The sequence below is a fragment of the Lampetra fluviatilis genome, chromosome 22 (assembly GCF_964198595.1).
Source record: "Lampetra fluviatilis chromosome 22, kcLamFluv1.1, whole genome shotgun sequence".
Classification (NCBI taxonomy): Eukaryota; Metazoa; Chordata; class Hyperoartia; order Petromyzontiformes; family Petromyzontidae; genus Lampetra; species Lampetra fluviatilis.
In genome coordinates this window covers 7,909,350-7,929,728 of record NC_136296.1, presented here as the reverse complement: position 1 = coordinate 7,929,728, position 20,379 = coordinate 7,909,350, and the positions used below count along the sequence as shown (strand labels likewise).

At 47.4% G+C, this 20,379-nt stretch overlaps 1 protein-coding gene across 3 annotated transcripts in view; it reads left to right on the top strand.

The window, feature by feature from the left end:
• The window catches only part of LOC144938485 (uncharacterized), a 93,461-nt gene that overhangs the window by 13,038 nt on the left and 60,044 nt on the right, over positions 1-20,379 (top strand). Inside the window, exon 2 of one of the 3 annotated variants that reach the window (XR_013637850.1) lies at positions 8,135-8,252. The exons of the other annotated variants lie outside the window; for them this stretch is intronic. The gene's annotated coding sequence lies outside the window, so the exon portion shown is untranslated. Of the gene's footprint in view, positions 1-8,134; positions 8,253-20,379 lie in introns of those variants that run through there. 3 annotated transcript variants of the gene reach the window in all.

Below are 20,379 nucleotides of genomic sequence, written 5' to 3'. Positions count from 1 at the left end.
CAACGAAGTGGCTTATCGTGTGGAAATTTACATCAGCCAAATATTCTTTGGGTCTTTCGGTAAAGCCACGTAGATATAAAAAAATATAACAATATCACGACATAAGCAATCGTCATCGGGTGACGATTGATTGTGTTGCAATCGAAACGTCGTGAAATTGTTATTATTTTTATAATAATTTTTCTATCTACGTGGCTTTACCGAAAGACCCAAAGAATATGAATTCCTGCAGTCACGAAAGCTTTAAGTCAAGAATCAGCCAGATACTCTAAACGCGTGATGTTGATTCTTAACGTGGATGGAAAAACCGGAGTAGCCGGAGAAAAATCCACGCGACCATTGGGACAGAGACACGCAAACTCCAAATATACAGGCGTCAGGGTCGCGATCGAACCCACGACCTCCTGCATACCAGACGAGGTAGTTAACATCTTCCCACCACAGGGCCCCCTTCCAAGACGTCTGATCCGTGTCGGGACAGGACTTGGGCCAAAAAACGCCATCGTGGAGGCGCTCTGGAGGACTGCCCCTTTCACGGCCAGGCCCTTTCGCCAGCAGTGGCGTAGAGCACGCCATTTCAGAGCTGAACCTTCACCTTTTAATATGATTGCGCCCGTTTTAATGGTGCATCTTGGCGTGAAGGCGGGAGGGGGGGGGGTTTATGGGGGGGTGGGGGTAGCGTGGGAGTCGTGGATATCCCACGAAGCCTTCTTTCCCCCTCCACGTCAACGTTGGCCGAATCCGTGGCCAATTTTTGCACAAAAGGCCTCTCTCTCTCTCTCTCCCACGTTGATGGCGGGCATCCCGATCGGCCCAGATGGGGTTCCAAGCCAGCCGCTCAAACGGCTCTCGGGGAGAGGGCGGGCGAGAGGGTGGGGGGGGGGGTTAGAAGAGGAGGGGGGGGCAGACTCGCCAAACCCCACCGCCGCACATGTGCCGCATTAATGCCCCGAGTGAATTAGTGAATTAGTGAAGCAATTACAATAAAGGCCGTGAGCACAGGAGGGGGCGGGGGGGGTAAGGAAATATAATTGGATAAAGAGTTCGTACGTGCCCACGTGGTTGCGGGGCTTCCACGGTGCGCTCGATAGTTGATCACTGCGCTCGGTGAGTCTCACGGCTCACTTTCAAGAGGGTCCTGCCAAGTTATTGTGTTTTTTGTCGGGAGGGGTGGTGTGGCGTGGGGTTGGTGGGTGTGTGGGTAGGGGAGCCACGACTGCTTTGTATATTCCAAGTGAGTAACTTGGGTGGGGGGGGGGAGGTGGTTTTATATTTTTCAAATTTGCCACGCCAAAAAATGTGGACGTCGATGCCGGGACGCGACGAAGCAGACGCCGCGAAATTTCACGGCTAAGATACAACGACTGCGGTATTAACCAGGGCGGGCCTTGTTTCTGGAGTTCGAACCGCAAAATTTCCATGTGCAACAACAACACAACAACAATATAACAACAACAGCGGCGGCGGCGGTGGTGGTGGTGGTGGTGGTGAAATAAAAAAAAAGGGATCCGAGAACGCTGGCAACGCGGGAGAACTGAAGTCCAGGGAAAACACGCAAGGGATGATGTGCGAGACGAGATGAAACGGAACGAGAGACGGATCGATAGATCGGTGGTGGTGGATGGGGCTGGGGGGCAAACACTGCCGGGATTCTCATTTGTAATCATCAAACGTGGCTCTGCTCGAACTATATCCACCTTAGCCGAGACGCAGTTGTTTAAACACCGGAGCGAAACGTAAAATATTTTTTTCCGCGAAGGGGTGCCAACATGCGTGTCGGTGTGCCGGCTGCATGCCACGTGGGGGGGGGGGGAGCGGTGGCGCAGCGGTTAGCGCGTCCGCGCTATGAACCTGACGAGCGGAGTTCGAATTACACCCGTGACCAACAAACACTGACAATAAAAAAAAGTTAATTAAAAAAATAAAACACAAACCACGACGTTTCGATCGCAACACAAGCGGTCGTCATCAGGAAAATGGGCGATGGAAACGTCGTGGTTTTTATTTATATTTTATTAATATTTGTATTATTTTATTAACTTTATTTTCATTAATATTTCTCCATCTACGTGACTTCGCCGAAACAACCAAAGAATATGCATTGCTGCAGTCACGAAAGTTTCGAGTCAAAAATTTTAACCACCGACAATTTATACGAACGGGTTCGTTCGCCTTCCGCTCGCTCGACTCTGCTTCGAATGAGTGGCTTGTGCGGTGCGTAAACATCGACGCCGGTGAGACAAAGGCGGCCGGGCGTGGTGCTGGCCACCCCACATCCCCTCGCGTGTCCCGTGTCTGGCCTGCATAGATGGCTCGCTACTCGCGAACAGCACTTGCCCCAAAAGTCTGTGCAGGCTATACGGGGGGTGGGGGGGGGGATCTTTGTTTTTTTCACTGCACGACACACACACGCGGCAGGCCGAGATGCGAGTCTACAGCTCCTTGCGGAGTTGGCTCGACTTCTCGACTGTTAGTTAACAAAAAGAGGTGGGGGGGGGGGGGTGAGGGGAGGGGGGGGGTGAGCAGTTGAATTGATTAAGACGGACGCCAAGGCTGAGGGGCTCAGATTTGGAAATCGGTTCCACACGTGTCAACCACTGAGTGGCGTCTGAATGGGGGTCTTCAGGAAACGCGCTGCCTCGTGCCCCCCCCCCACTCCCCCCCACTCCCCCTCTCATCCCCCCCCACTCCCCTCTCACCCCCCACTCCCTCCCACTCCCCACCCCCCCACTCCCCTCTCACCCCCCACCACCCCCCCCACCACCCCCCCACTCCCCTCTCACCCCCCCCCCCACACCCCCCCCCACTCCCCTCTCACCCCCCCCCACTCCCCCCCCACTCCCCCTCCTCACCCCCCCCCCACTCCCACACCCCCCACTCCCCTCTCACCCCCCACTCCCCACTCACCTCTCACCCACCACTCCACCCCCCCACCCACCACCACCCCCCACCCCCCCCCCCACTCCCCCCCCCACTCCCCACCCCTCACTCCCCCCCACTCCCCTCTCACCCCTCACTCCCCCCCACTCCGCTCTCACCCCCCACTCCCCTCTCACCCCCCCCCACCCCCCCCACCACCCCCCGCCCACCACCCCCCCCCCACTCCCCACCCCTCACTCCCCCCCACTCCCCTCTCACCCCTCACTCCCCCCCACTCCCCCTCTCACCCCCCCACTCCCCCCCCACTCCCCCCCACCCCCCCACTCCCCCCCACGGTTAAACAGGAAGGACACAATCGGCAGCGGTAGCAGAAATCCGCGGAAGCTGTCGGCAAAGCTACAAAGCCATTTCAACGATTCACTGAAATGGCTTGATGAATTGTCACGTGCGTTGGACTTCTTTCGCACCGTACTGTGGCCACCCGTGCTAATCGGAGGCGATTCCGGGGTTACGTTTCAGTTTTAAAGACGCGAACGCACTCGTTGTTCAAAAGCTACCGTCTCATTTGTGTGGTTTTCTCTTTTTCTATGGTCTAATTTCTGCAACGTACGAGAATGCGATTTGCATAAAATATCGTGGGTTCTCACGGGCACGACTCAAAGCATGTTACCGTTAGCGCACGATTCTATTGTTTGTGTGTTTCGTTTGTTGTTCCCCCCCCTCCCCCGCGCCTTCGATGAGCACAGTTGGCTACTCACGGTGCGCGAAAGAAACTCAAAGTACATTCTTGTACATACATGGAATCCTCTACTCACGAACATTCGACTTGCGAACTTTCAGAGATACGAACAAACCTGTCCGTATGTCCAGTTGTCTGTCCGGTTCGAGAGACGTAAGTTCAACCGTCGCGCAATAGATGGCGGTGGTGGCATCTACATCTGCAGAACGTGAAGAACCAGTGGCATCTACATCTGTAGAACATGAATAACCAGTGGCGTCTACAGAACATGGAGAACCAGTGGCATCTACATCTGCTAAACTTGAAGAACCAATGGCATCTACATCTGTAGAACATGAATAACCAGTGGCATCTCCATCTGTAGAACATGAATAACCAGTGGCGTCTACAGAACATGGAGAACCAGTGGCATCTACATCTGTAGAACATGAAGAACCAGTGACTTCTACATCTGCTGAACATGAAGAACCAGTGGCTTCTACAGAAAATGAAGAACCAGTGGCATCTACATCTGCTGAACATGAAGAACCAGTGGCATCTACATCTGCAGAACATGGAGAACAAGTGGCATCTACATCTGCAGAACATGGAGAACAAGTGGCATCTACAGCTACAGGAGATTATACAACTTGTAAAGCCATTGCCCGTGTTTAGTGTACACGCCGTACAACGTGTTTGTGAATCGACAGGAGTAAAGTTTGGACTTACGAACAAATCGACTTACGAACAGACCTCTGGGAACCAAACTCGTTCGCAAGTCGAGGCGTCCCTGTGCGTCCCATGCGCCGCAAAACGTTCATGTTTGATCCCTTGCAGCCACTAGAGGCCGCTGCATTCAACACCGTTACAAATCTTAAATACTCCCCTCCCTGACCTTTAGCCCTCGTGCGTGACTGTGTCACCCTCACTCGGCCCTGCACCTAACAAGCACTCGATTTCCATAGCGGATTCTACCGTCAATTTCCAACCAGGGGATGTCACGTGCCGTGTGCGCCAGTGCGTGTGGTGTGTCTTTTAATCCACTATTCCTTGGCAAAGCTTGGAGGATAAGTGGGAATGGTTTCAATGCAAGCTCGCTCTTCTCGGGACAGATCTTGGCAGGAGTCCATCCCCCCCCACCGCCTCACCTCGACACTGTCTCTCGAACTCCTGCCCCCGAGTGTTTGTGTTGCAGATTGTTTCAAGCAATATCTATTTATAGTCGGTTGCCGATTGTAAAGCGGCGCGCGCGTATATAGGATACAAGACAAAAACAAAGACCCCCACCCACCCATCCACCCCCCATGGTAAGTTTCTAACAGCCCGTTGGGGTCAAGTGCTGCGAGCGAACCGCCTATGGAGAGGCCGGAACAGCACGTTTTGTTTAAGGCTGAGTCGACCTTGAGGAGGGTCAGGAACAAATTCTGATTCTTGCCAACTCACGTTAGCCTCGTGGCAGGGTGCGGTACATTCGAAAGCTGTTCGTGAGAAGGTCTGGCTGGGTGGAGCAAGAGGATGGGATGCGTGCTGCTCGTCATGGGATGGTCGTGATTTTGATTTCCAGTTGAGCCTTGACTCAGTTCTCAAGTCCTCTGGGGTTGATGAACTTTTTGCGATGGATGAAAACTATCTTCATTATATAGAAGGGAAGTAATAAAATAATGAAAATAAAACATAATAAAATAATTCTCACGACGTTTTCGAAATTTATCTTCATTATAATTCTACAGAATTCAGTTATCCAAAATGCACTACGTCCTGAACAAGCTTTTAAATACAGGAGATTCTCGATTTTCTGCGCTAATGATGGGGAGGACGGCCGCTGATAATTAAAAATCGCGGATAATCAAAAAATATATACATTTTCCGCGGATCTCTATGCCAAAAACCACGAAAATTTGTATAAATTATGTTAAAGTTAATAAAATGTAGTTTGTTATCACTGCGCATACTCAGTGATAACACTTCCATGCTCCTGCACAGAATACTCTGCCCACGAAGTGGATAGCTGAGCCACGTCAATCAACATCAATGCAACTCTGCCCAGTGTTGTAAATATATGCAACTACTGTACTGCAGGGGCGATCACGTGGATTTCGGATTGACCGGAGCAACATATTTGTTCCGTTTCGATTTAAAGCTTCTTTCGTGACTGCAGGGATTCATCTTCTTGGTTCTTTCGGTAAAGTCACGTAGAAGGGAAATGATAAAATAATAAAAATTCAACATAATTAAATAATTCTCACGACGTTTCGGCCACAACGCAAGCAGCCGTCCTCAGGTGAAGAACAGGTCTGTCGGAAAGACAGCGTCTGAATGGCCATTCAGACTCTACCGAAAGAACCAAGAAGATATTTGTTCCGTTTAAGAACTTGACTTGTAATAAACATTTCCAAGAAGAACAATGTCTAACTGTTTTTGATTATTAATTTCGACTTATGGTGAAATTAACGAGTTATCCATTTATGTCAAAATCTCCAGGTGCGTGGTTAATCCGCAAATCGGATAAACCGCAACGCGGATAATCGAGAGTCTACTGTAACTGAATGTGATCATGAGAAGCCACATATCAATGTTTGTTGAACTTCTTCTGCACCGTACGTAGCCAATCGCGCGAATCGGAGGTGCGGGGGAAGTGAATTGATTTGTTGGAAGCGGAGTTTGTGAGTAAGGCGGCAGTCTCGTAGCTGCTGTTGTTGAGTGCCAACGTTTGGATCAATGCTTGGCGGTTGGTACAAACAAGTAAAAAAAAAAACCTAAGCTCGCAAACTAATCCATGCAGAGAGTCTCTATGGATAAAACTTGGAGAGAGAAAGAGAGAGAGAAAAAAAAACTGTTCCAATTTACCATTCAGCTAGAAATCGTATTGCCACTTTTTGTTATTGAAGAGGAAGGTTTCCGATCGTTGCGTGCGACCTGCTTTGTAGCGTGGATCACAAACAAGGGCGGATGACGAAGACGATGGGACAAAGGATTTAAGAGTGCGCTAGCAAAAGCCCGACAGATACATTCTCAGAATCATTCCAAAAAGAGAGAAATGCATTTTGTGACTCAAACTTTATTATCTCATTTTAACACGGAGGCTTTCGCGACCAATTTCATCCATAATACAGGGGAGGGGGGTGGGTTAGATCGCGTAAATAGATAAATGTGTCGATTTAAAGCTTTCGTGACTGCAGGGATTCATCTTCTTGGTTCTTTCGGTAAAGTCACGTAGAAGAGGACGGCTGCTTACGTTGTGGCCGAAACGTCGTGGGAATTATTTTATTATGTTTTATTTTTATTATTTTATTACTTCCCTTCTACGTGACTTTACCGAAAGAACCAAGAAGATGAATGTGTGTCATTAAACCCGCGACGACCCGACACAGCCAATTAGTAAGGTTTGTGTTGTGGCTTGGCTCTCCAACACATAGTCTGCACATATTCACTTTAAGATGTTTTCTTGTTCATGTTTTTGTTTTTTTGTTTGTTGCGGTTGCACCCGATTCAAGAGCCGAATGGCTCACAGGGCTATACCTAATAAATGAACTTGAACTTGAACAACACACCAGTGTGTGGTACTAGTAACGAATTGGCATGTTCTGTTTACGTGACAGATCTTACTAATTGGCTGTGTCGGGTCGTGGCGGGTTTAATGACACACATTTATATATTTACGCGATCTAACCCCCCCCCCCCAAAAAAAACTTGTATTTATTATCTCAGCTGGTAAGGCCCCATTGAGTTGAGCAGCTCTGATCTGGAGGCAGTGACGGCAGCCACATGGAATTGCTGGGTGATGGGAATGTGCAAACTCACCAGAGCAAAACAACAACTGATTTACACGAGACTCATACCAGAACTTACTGGAAACAGGATAAACAATCGTGTTTAAAAAAAAATGTTTTTACAAGTGTCACAAAATCCGGTGTGTGTTCACGTATGTATATGAACCGTAGAAACAGCCTCGGACGTACTGGAGCTTCTTAGTCATAGCGTTGGCCATTGCAGGTCACTGTTCAGATGTGTGGGCTCACCAGGGCAAAGACTGACCTCCTCTTGTGAAACAAAGTCACGGGCAATTTGGGCCGACACGAAACGGTCGTGCATTTACGTGACGACGGCCGCGCATAGCTACTGGATACGCGCAGATTGTCTTGCCGGCAGAAATGCGACAACGATGCGCGTTTTGTTTTCCGTCAGAGACACGCGGGGTCAATGATGAAAGTGCCGTTAAATTTCGATTTAAAGCTTTCGTGACTGCAGGGATTCATATTCTTGGTTCTTTCGGTAAAGTCACGTATTTTATTAATTATTGTTTTATATTAATATTATTTTATTACTTCCCTTCTACGTGACTTTACCGAAAGAACCAAGAATATAATAATAATGAAAGTGCCGTTAGGATTTCTCGCCGAGTGGCGAATCGGGATGTGTACGGGTTGTTGTTTTTTTTTCTTCCAAGTTGTATCCATAGACACTCTCTGCATGGAACGGTTGGCCAGCTCTGGTTGTGTGGTTTTTTTTAAAATCTTGTTTTCTACCAACCGGCAGGAATTGTTCCAAAGGTCGTCACTCAACGCAGCAGCGACGAGACTGCTGCCATATTCACGAACTCCATTTACAACAAGATCCATTCACTTTCCCTGCGAGGCAACGGACCACATCGATTTTTAAGTCACGACTCAATGGTCTGTGTTTTTTTTACCTCAATATCACCGTGTCATTTCAAAAGTTTATTCGCATAACTTTAGCCTAAGTAGTTTTTTTTTACAATTCGCCAAACTAAATATTTCTACACCCGGCACACCACGTCCAGTATACGTATCGCTTTCGCTACGGCTGGCGGTCACGTGCCACCTGCCTCCCAGTCTACCAGCGACCAGGAGGGCGGGGGGGGTGAATCCGTGCAAAAGATTCTACGTAAGCTCGGATATTCATCGTAAATACTGATTCTTGTATCGTGACGAATAGGACCGGTTTTAACGTGTGAATCGATGCTGAGCTTCTTACGCACTGCACGTAGCCAACCATGCTCATTAGAGGTGCGGGGGAAGGCCAACAAACAAAACACAAAAAGACAGAGAGTCATTAATTCTAGATTTGAAGCTTTCGTGACTGCAAGGATTCATATTCTTGGGTTCTTTCGGTAAAGTCACGTAAGTAAAAAATTAAATTAAAATTAATAAAAGTAAAATACAAAAAAAAATCACGACGTTTCGAAGGCAACACAAGCTTCCGTCTTCAGGTGGAACCGTCACAGCACGCTTGCTGTATCAGCTTGTGTTGCCTCCGAAACGTCGTGATTTTTATTTTATTTTTATTTTACTTTTATTAATTTTAATTTATTTTTTTAACCTACGTGACTTTACCGAAAGAACTCAAGAATAGAGAGTCATTACTCGCCAAAGTTAAATGATGCAGGGACCAGCACAGAAGCAGACTTCACACAAGAACCCAGTCACCCGACCAACACAAATTCACCTTCACCCAACCCTGGGGGTTCACTTGCTGGGACTTGCCCAAGAACAACACGCAACAAAAACCACACCTCGACGTGATGTGTCCTCCACTCTGCCAGGATACACAGACGTCCCTGCACCCAGACGATGATTGCCACCTGTCCTGGATTCCACCCCCCAGGACATCCTCTTTATGAATCACAACTGTCCTGGGGGACATCGTGTAAGTCTTCCTGGGACGTCAAACACATTCCTGCGGAGGGAGCTGGTAGGAACGTTGGGTTGCTCGGTCAATGGCCAGGGTCAACGGCGGCGTGGTGTATTCCGCAAATATGGCCGACTGTGAGGGCGGGTACAAGCCGGCGTGAGTAGGTTAAACGTTGAGTTTTATAAGGGCACCACGGGGTGACCAGCCCCTCCCCACCCAGCCCCACCCCTCCCACCCAGCCCCACCCTCCCCTCCCAGCCCTTCCCCACCCTCCCCACCCAGCCCCTCCCCACCCTCCCTTCTCCACCCAGCCCCACCCCTCCCATTTTTGGATGCACGACGGACGGACACAATAATCCCCTGTGGGCTGGTGGAACCAGGTGGTTCCTACCAGTATAAGTCCTGTTTTTTGTCAGTTGCGTAATAAGTTCGTTATCGTCAAGCCGCAGTCCATCTCGCCGCTGAACATTCGCCGATTTCTCCGCTCCACCTTCGCAGCGCTCGGACCTTTGGGACGCGTTCCCCGCCTTTGGCTGCCATTCCTTTAGCAGTCTCATCCATCGACCATCATGCCATCACACGCAATCGTGCCCAAGGCCAGTGCCGGATTAAGCAAGTGCGGGGACTGTAGCATGATGTTATAAAGGGGCCCTAAAAAAAAAACACTAATATTAAAACACAAATTTTTAACTTGCATCGAAAAAATAATAGTGCTTGTTGTTGCGATCGAAACGTCGTGATCTATTATTTTATTTCTACCTACGTGACTTTACCGAAAGAACCAAAGAGTATGGATTCCTGCAGCCACGAAAGCTTCAAATCAAGATTGCATTGTACAGTAATTATTTTTGTTTCATTTGTTATACAGCCAAATAATACGACAAATCGCTAATCTTAAACACTCAGTCGTTCATAAAAGTTGAAGGCGGTATAGTACTATAGTAATAGAGCAAGTGCAGAATCACTGAACCGGAATTGATAAGCTTGAAAGCATTTCGCGCGAGGTCCTTGAAAGTGCGAGGCCTGTAGCTACTACATGTGTAGCTACTACATATGTAGCTACTACACGTGCAGCTACTACACGTGCAGCTACTACACGTGCAGCTACTACACGTGCAGCTACTACACGTGTAGCTACTACACATGTAGCTACTTGTGCTACTGGGATAATCCGGCACTGGACATGGCCGATGCCAGAAAACATTAACGCCAAAATGGAAACCGGGGGCAGAGGTGTGTTGAACCGTTGATATGTACTGCACGCACACACACAACCTACACCTATAGCCTGTGTTGTTTGTGGGGTGATTGTGTGTTTAGCTTGGCACCCTGACAGGAGATGAGCGTGATTGCACGGCGGTGTAGCGGTTAGCGCTGCGCTGCGCTACGAACCTGGCGACCCGAGTTCGATTCCTGTTCACGGCCAACATCGGTGACGATTATCTGAACCGGTCCTGGGCCTCGCCTAGGTCGACTCAGCCTCAAATGAGTACTTGGTGCGCATGCGTAAGATCATCGCCACTAGGGAGGCAAAGGCGGCCGGGCGTTGTGCTGGCCACCCACCCCCCCGTGTGCAGTTCTGGCCTTCATAGGTGCTCGCTAACAGCACTTGCCCCAACAGTCTGTTAAGGCTATACGGGGGATCTTTGTCTTAGGTAAAGACCCACTTGGGTGTGAGCTGAAGCTCCCTTGAAACTTGACGTGCCCAGGTTGGGCCGCACGGGGTCAAAGTGCGCACGGAGCCGAGAGGCTGAGTTTTGAATCCAGCCGCCCGTGATGAAATAGTCGGGTTCTGAAGGAAAGCGAGTTTCATTGATCGTCGTCAGCCGAGTCACCGAATGATAACGCGGTCAACAAGATGAAGATGTGAGCCGGCAAAACCAATCCATGAAGCGAGTCTCCGAGGGTTGTGAAGTTGAGCGGGTTGACCGCTATCAGCTGGGTCACCAATGATTACGCACGCCCTGAAAAAATATATACTCTGAGAATACATTTGGTTTTGCATTTAATTTGGATACATTCCACAAATAATATTTTTGCATTATATTCTTGGTTCTTTCGGTAAAGTCACGTAGAAGGGAAATAATAAAATAAAATAAAAAAACATTTTAATTTACTTACTTATTTCCCTTCTACGGGACTTTACCGAAAGAACCCAGGAAATGAATCCCTGCAGTCACGAAAACTTTAAATACATTTTTTTTGTATTGTTTGTCTTAACTGGCTGACCCACCCCTACTGGACATATGTCAAAAAGAGCTTTGTTGCTCATCGGATTCCTGCAGTTTCAATAAAGATGTTGATTCTGAAATAGACATCCATACACCTACATTGAGACTCATAGACTTAAGACACCCCATACTCTTACACGAGGACCCATATAGAGATCCCTAGATCTACACAGATATAGAGACATTGTAAATAACCTTTTAATTTACCAGATAAGAACAAAGCGAATCTCTTTTTCAAGGAACGCCTTGGGTTTCAATAAATTCTGCAAATAAATAACAAATAAATTAAATTTTTTGATTTAAAGCTTTCGTGACTGCAGGGATTCATCTTCTTGGTTCTTTCGGTAAAGTCACGTAGAAGGGAAGTAATAAAGTTATAAAAATAAAACATAATAAATAATTCTCACGACGTTTCGGCCACAACGCAAGCAGCCGTCCTCAGGTGAAAACCAGGTCTGTCGAGGCGACAGCATCTCAGAGAATTATTTTATTATGTTTTATTTTTACTATTTTATTACTTCCCTTCTACGTGACTTTACCGAAAGAACCAAGAAAATAAATTCCAATGTAAACACAGAGATCCACGTGTGCTTTTGAGTAAGGCCAGTGGTATAAAAATAGCACGTGGCCTATCCCAAAATCAAATTTGCATCAATTCCCAACGTGTACATAAGTATGGGCAGACATTTATTCTGTGTTTAGTTTGTTGTCCTTCCCCGCACCTCCGATTAGCGCGAAAGAAGTTCACCAACACACATGCAGCATTGCTAACCATTCATCCAGCAGTGGATTGGACAAAGGGCCGTTATCATTGCCATCGTCATCGTTGTTATTATGTATTTCCCAACGTACGTGGGTCGTGCCCTCGCTTTGTACGGAAACCATTCGGGTAAAATCCGGGACTGCCCAAGGCCACTTGCTGTAACTATCTGTGCAGTCAGACTCACCCTCTCTCGAACTTGCCTTTCTTCTCCGAGCCACGTGCTCCTCTTTCTGCCGCGCCCCCCGCTGGACATCTGTGTGTGGGGGGGGGAGGGGAAGAGCTTCCTAGCTCATCGGATTTCTTAAGGATAAAAATAAAAGATTAAGATTTGGATTCCGAACTTGTGACCATGAGCCACACACCGCCCTCTCCACTCCCCCCTCCTCCCTCGGTTCCCACGCGACTCTTGACGTTCCGAAAGCTCTGGACAACTCGGTGGCTATGAGATGTTAACTACCTCGCCTGGTATGCAGGAGGTCGGGGGTTCGATCCCGACCCTGACGCTCGCTGTCTATTTCGAGTTTGCGTGTCTCTCTCTCTCATCATCATCACGGTGGCTATGAGATGTTAACTACCTCGCCTATAATGCAGGAGGTCGGGGGTTCGATCCCAACGCTGACCCCATCTGTATATTTGGAGTTGGCGTGTCTCTCTCTCTCATCATCATCACGGTGGCTAGGAGATGTTAACTACCTCGCCTGGTGTGCAGGAGGTCGGGAGTTCGATGCCGACCCTGACACCCGCTGTATATTTCGAGTTTGCGTGTTCTCTCTCTCTCTCCGTGGTCTCGTAGATTGTTCTCCGGGTCTTCCGGTTTTTCCCTCGACATTTATAACCAACATGCGTATGAGAGTATTTGGCTGCTATAAATATCCACGTGATAAGCCACTTCGTTGAGCTATCACTTGTGATGGTCAGGCCACTTCTGAAAAAGAGCTATGTAGCTCAGTGGGCCTTTACCTGGAAAAAATACATATCTTTGTTTAAAGTAGTGTTCAGCAAATGATATCATCATCATTTGCACTATATACATTTATATAAGAATAAGATGATCACATTGAAGGACATTCATTCCCCACACCTGCGATTCGACCCATTTAGTGCGAGTGTAAGAATTGACTTAAATCGATGCTCAGTGACCATGACGTGGTAAAATATTGGAGTGAAATCTAGGGTGCCAGCTTCCCTAAATCCAGCTGCATAAGTACAGTAGGTGCGCCACATCGCGTCGATCAGCAGGCCCATGTGCGGTGGGGTAAAGTGTGGGCGCTGCCACCCTTCCCAAGATGTCTGGCCAGCGAATAAGAGTTGGCCCTCTAGAGTCAAGAGCAGGGCTGGGGAACGTCCTGGAAAAGCAGTTGCGAGTAGCAGCAACATCATCAATAGCAGCTAACATCATCACACGCCTCGCCAAAGAGAAGCAGTTCCAGCCATCACATTAGGGGCGAGTTAATGAAATGTTCGACAAAAATATAAAGGCCTAATTTTTAATTTGAAAATTTTGTATGGCCCGCGAATGATGTTATAAATATCCAAATGGCCCTTGGCAGAAGAAAGGTTTCCCACCCCCTGTTCAAGAGGGACTCTCTGTAGCTCTTTATAGGGGAGGACCTCCTGCCCGCATCGAACTGTTGGAGGAGCCAAGGGCCCTCTGAATGCGGAGGCAGGGGGCGTCAGACCTCTGCTTGACCCCACGCCGACCCCAGATGTGTGCAAGCCGCCAGTCAAGCGAGCAGCGGCCACAGGTGAATTAGCAGCGTGAGTAACCCACTCCTCCACCCCCCAACTCCCACTCTACGGGAATCTGAGATTAAGATCTCAATGCGTGATCTTTACTGCGGGGTTTTACCCGAATGGTTTCCGTACAAAGCGAGGGCACGACCCACGTAAACGCGCACAGGTTGCACAACGTGAAATACATAATAACAACGATGACGATGGCAATGATGACGGCCCTTTGTCCGACCCACTGCTGGATGAATGGTTGGCAATGCTGCGTCGGGCATGCATGTGTGTTGGTGAACTTCTTTCGCGCTAATCGGAGGTGCGGGGGAAGGACAACAAACTAAACACACAAGAAATGTCTGCCCATACTTATGTACACGTTGGGAGTTGATCCAAATTTGATTTTAGGATAGGCCACGTGCTAGTTTTACACCACCTGGCCTTACTCAAAAGCACACGTGGTTCATTGTATTGGCTATAATGATCTCTGTGTTTACATTGGAATTTATGTTATTTATTTGCAGAACTTATTGAAACCCAAGGCGTTCCTTGAAAAAGAGATTCGCTTTGTCCTTATCTAGTAAATTAAAAGGTTATTTACAGTGTCTCTATATCTGTGTAGATCTAGGGATCTTTATATGGGTCTCCGTGTAAGAGTATGGGGTGTCTTAAGTCTATGAGTCTCAATGTAGGTGTATGGATGTCTATGTCAGAATCAACATTTTTATTGAAACTGCAGGAATCCGATGAGCAATAAAGCTCTTTTTGACATATGTCCAGGAGGGGTGGGTCAGCCAGTTAAGACAAACAATGCAAAAAAATTGATTCAAAGCTTTCGTGACTGCAGGGATTAATTTTCTTGGTTTTTTCGGTAAAGTCCCAGAGAAGGCAAATAAGTAAAAAATAAAAAATATGTATGTATTATTTTATTATTTCCCTTCTACGTGACTTTACCGAAAGAACCAATAATATAATACTAAAAATATTACATGTGGAATGTATCCAAATTGAATGCAAAACCAAATGTATTCTCAGAGTATATTATTTTCAGGGCGTGCGTAATCATTGGTGACCCAGCTGATAGCGATCAACCCGTTCGACTTCACAACCCTCGGAGACTCGCTTCATGGATTGGTTTTGCCGGCTCACATCTTCATCTTGTTTACCGCGTTATCTTTCGGTGACTCGGCTGACGACGATCAATGAAACTCGCTTTCCTTCAGAACCCGACTATTTCATCACGGGCGGCTGGATTCAAACCCCAGCCTCTCGGCTCCGTGCGCACTTTGACCCCGTGCGGCCCAACCTGGGCACGTCAAGTTTCAGGGGAGCTTTTTTATCCCACACCCAAGTGGGTCTTTACCAAAGACAAAGATCCCCCGTATAGCCTTAACAGACTGTTGGGGCAAGTGCTGTTAGCGAGCACCTATGAAGGCCAGAACTGCACACGAGGGGGGTGGGTGGCCAGCACAACGCCCGGCCGCCTTTGTCTCCCTAGTGGCGATGATCTTACGCATGCGCACCAAGTACTCATTTGAGGCTGAGTCGACCTAGGCGAGGCCCGGGACCGGTTCAGATAATCGTCACCGATGTTGGCCGTGAACAGGAATCGAACTCGGGTCGCCAGGTTCGTAGCGCAGCGCAGCGCTAACAGCTACACCGCCGTGCAATCACGCTCATCTCCTGTCAGGGTGCCAAGCTAAACACACAATCACCCCACAGACATCACAGGCTATAGGTGTAGGTGTGTGTGTGCGTGCAGTACATATCAACGGTTCAACACACCTCTGCCCCCGGTTTCCATTTTGGCGTTAATGTTTTCTGGCATCGGCCAAGTCCAGTGCCGAATTATCCCAGTAGCACAAGTAGCTACATGTGTAGTAGCTACATGTGTAGTAGCTACATGTGTAGTAGCAACATGTGCAGTAGCTACATGTGTAGTAGCTACATATGTAGTAGCTACGGGCCCCGCACTTTCAAGGACCCCGCGCTAAATGCTTACAAGCTATCAATCCCGGTTCAGTGATTCTGCACTTGCTCTATCACTATAGTACTATACTGCCTTCGACTTTTATGAACGACTTGGTGTTTAAGGTTCGCCAATTGTCGTATTATCTGACTGTACAGCAAATGAAAACATACAATCACTTTACTATGCAAGTAAAAAATGTGTACAATTTTGATTTAAAGCTTTCGTGACTGCAGGGATTCATCTTCCTGGTTCTTTCGGTAAAGTCATGTAGAAGGGAAATATTAAAATAATAAAAATAAAACGTAATAAAATACAATTCTCACGACGTTTCGGCCACAACGCAAGCAGCCGTCCTCAGGTGAAGAACATGGCTGTCGGAAAGACAGCGTCCGAATTAACGGACGCTGTCTTCACCTGAGGACGGCTGCTTGCGTTGTAGCCGAAACATCATGAGAATTGTATTTTATTACGTTTTATTTTTATTATTTTATTATTTCCCTTCTCCGTGACTTTACCGAAAGAACCAGGAAGATAACAAATTTGTGTTTTAATATTTACTTTTTTTTACATTTAGGGCTCCTTTTATAACATCATGCTACAGGCCCCGCACTAACTTAATCCGGCACTGACCATGTCGATAGGCAAGGAAGGCCAAACTCGAGAATTCAAGACGACAACGACGAAATCGTGAGTTTTTTGAGCGATTGACAGTGGCTCGGAAACTGTGACGCGTTGGGACAATGGTTCGTGTCTTTATTAGGATGTGGATAGCGGCAATGCCAGAGGAAGGAATGCCTGTGAGCACAATTCATTGCTGTATGATGGGACCAAGGAAAAGGGTCTTCCTCTAGCAACGGAGTAAGATAGAACAAACTTGACAAAATCAAACGCTGCTCATTTGTTTTAATGCGGATTCATTACAAGATGCTCTGGAGAGTAAGAGGCACTTCAGAATTTGGGGCCATTTTCATGGAAGTTTTTTTTTATGATCATGGTAGTTGTAATTACTGGCGAAACGTCGTACTCAGATTGTAAATGTTGTGGATTTACTCTTCAACGCACCGGTGTGCTGTACTAGTGACGAATTGGAATGTTCTGTTTACGTGACAAACCTCACTAATTGTCTGTGTCGGGTGGTGACGGGTTCAACGACACATTTATATTTATGCGATCTAACCCAAAAAAAACCTGTATCGTGGAGAATACGGTATTGCGAATGGAGAGCCATCTTCCAGAAGATGATTGTGAAGACGCTGTTCGAGCAAGGGGGGAGATGCCTTCAGGAAGATGATGCTGAACGGCTGGTGGTGACATCTGTCCCCTGTATTGCGATGGTAGAGAAACGTGGTCTGGTCGAAGAGATGATTTTGAGCATGTAGACGAGAGCAAATCTTCCAAAAGACTAATGTGTTCTCCAGATTTTAAGCCCCACCCCTTAATTCTAGATTTGAAGCTTTCGCGACTGCAAGAATTCATACTCTTAGGTGTTTTTGGTAAAGTCACGTAGGTAAAAAAGAAGTAATAAAAATAAATAATAAACATTATAGAACAAATCATAGAAATAAAATAATAAATCACGACGTTTCGGAGGCAACACAAGCTTCCGTCTTCAGGTGGAACCGTCACAGCACGATTGCTGTATCAAGTAAAGAGAAGTCCCAAGAGACCCGACCTTGTATATATACTGGTTGAGGGAGGGAGGAGCCAGGGTGGGCCGCGGGAGAGGAGTTGTTGTGAGATGGTTAGTACGGCTGCTGCTTGTTGGTACTGAGCCTTTTGTCATGCAGATGGCAGAAGCAGACAAGTAAGTCAGGACCAAGCAGCCCCTTGCTATGCTGCTGGGTGGGTAAAACTCAAGGCAGGCAACTAGCGTGAAAAAAAAACCGCTTAACTTTTGCTTGAAAACACAGGGGAACATTTTTTTTAATTTTTTTTTCATTTTACCAGGTAAAGGGCCACTGAGCTACGTAGCTCTGTTTCGGGAACGACCTGGCTGCCACAAATGGTAGCCCAACGAAGCGGCTTATCGTCACGTGGACATTTACCGCAGTCAAATACTCAAAACGCATACTGTTTCTAAATGTGGAGGGGAAAACCGGAGGACCCGGAGAAAAATCCACGCGACCACGGGCAGAGAGAGACACGCACACTCCAAATATACAGCAGGCGTCGGGGTAGTGATCGAACCCTCGACCTCCTGCATACCAGGCGAGGTAGTTAACATCTCGCCACCTCGGCGCCCAAAGAAAATAATACTCTCAGAATACATTTGGTTTTGCATTTAATGTGGCTAAATTCCAACTATGAGAATAAAAAAATTAATTTGACAAGCATGCAACAAATTAAAAAAGGATTAAAATGTCATTTGGAGTTTCATTCTATATTTGAAGCTTTCGTGACTGCAAGGATTCATATTCTTAGGTTTTATCGGTAAAGTCACGTAGGTAAAAATGTTAAATTAATAAAACGTCGTGATTTTTATTTTATTTTTATTTTACTTTTATTAATTTTAATTTTAAATTTTTACCTACGTGACTTTACCGATAAAACCTAAGAATATAATTTGGAGTTTGTTTTCTTCCCAAAAGTCCCCTGATCAAGAGAATACGGTAAGAGGGAAAACTGTGTGGCTTACGAACACGGCTGTAAGTGTTTAGCTATTAATTACGGCATTAAACATAGTAACAGTTAATGTTTACTTTCATTCCACCACATAGTTCGGTAACGACGAAAGTGTAATGTATAACCGTGTTGAGCATTAACAGTCGTCTGACAGCGATTGTTGGTGAATTTAACCTTCGTGGTTTCGCACATCATCACATTACCAAACTTGCATTCCATAATCTTGAGTCATTGTTGATTTGTTTCGGGTAAGTCTACAGAGTAACGATCTGGCCGAACGATATGTGTGGTTAAGACCCTCCGCCTAGACAAACAAATTCAATTGTCGCTTGTACAGGCGTTTAACAATGCACCAATTAAGTTGAAGAACAATTCACAAACTAAATTTGGCAATTAGACACTACTGGGTAGGATTTTTTTCTTGTTCTTCTCAAAACTGTCAGGCATCTTCAGCACAAAATACAGGAAGTCAGATTAAAAATCCCTCCCTTCTCTACGCTTGCGAAACGTGGACCCCCCCCGAATGGAACATCTTCGCCGGTTAGAAACATTTAGGCTGGCCTGCCGACGATCCATCTTTGGTTTAACCAGGTTGGATTGTGTAAGAAGCTCACGAATCCTTGAAAGATCTGGACAAAGTCCCATCGATGAGCTCCTCCGGCAGGCAAGGCTGCGTTGGCTGGGTCATGTAGCCCGCATGCCCAGCCACCGCATGCCTAAACAGCTTTTGTTCGGCCGGATCGAGGGGGCTAAACACGCGCGGCACGGACTAGAGAAGAGATGGAGTGATGTGCTACAGGAGGACGTGGAGCTGAGTGAACTTGCCGATGACTGGTACCAGCGGTGTCAAGATCGACCTCTGTGGAGGAGGCTCGTGAAGGACGCTGCTGGGCAGTTGGAGGCAGTCGCCCTCCAACAACAGCGGAGGGCGGAGGAGCGACGCTCACAACAACGAGCGGAGCGCCGGGTGGCTAAAACACAGCAAGTTGGCACAGTAGGGGGCACAGCTGGTGCATCGGCCAGTCATCTCAGTCAGTCGACCCATGACACCTGCTCTGACCTCCTGCCAGCGGGCGTTCGACACTTCACGTGGCCTCAACGTGCACATGGCCTGGCACAAGCGTCGTGGTGACATCACCGCCACTTAGTGGCGAATGGCGGTTATTGTGTTGTTGTTTATTTCGCTGATATTGGAAAAATGTTGCCACCAACCCCCACGCGTTTACCATTCCGAGCCTCGTGCCGTGTTATCTCCCCCATCGCTGGATTGCGTAAGGAAAGGTGTGGCCTCAACGTGCACATGGCCTGGCACAAGCGTCGTGGTGACATCACCGCCACTTAGTGGCGAATGGCGGTTATTGTGTTGTTGTTTATTTCGCTGATATTGGAAAAATGTTGCCACCAACCCCCACGCGTTTACCATTCCGAGCCTCGTGCCGTGTTATCTCCCCCATCGCTGGATTGCGTAAGGAAAGGTGTGTGAGTCACCGAGGGGAGCGGTGGGGTAGTGGTCAGCGCGTTGCGCTACGAAGGTGGGGGGGCGTGGGGTGGATCATCCTGCTCCATTGTTTCAACTGTCGCGCTCGGGAGATTGAACCGGCGACCTCTGGAATGCAAGCCCAGTGTGCTGACAATGATTACACCACTGTCATCATCATCGTCATCATGACGAATCAGAATCGTCATTGACCATCATCATCAAAGTCGTCATTGACCATCAGGTGAAACTGAAATCATTATCGCCATCATAATCATCGTCGTAACAATTATTGTCATCATACACGTCATCATCGTCGTTCTCATCATCGATTTGCCT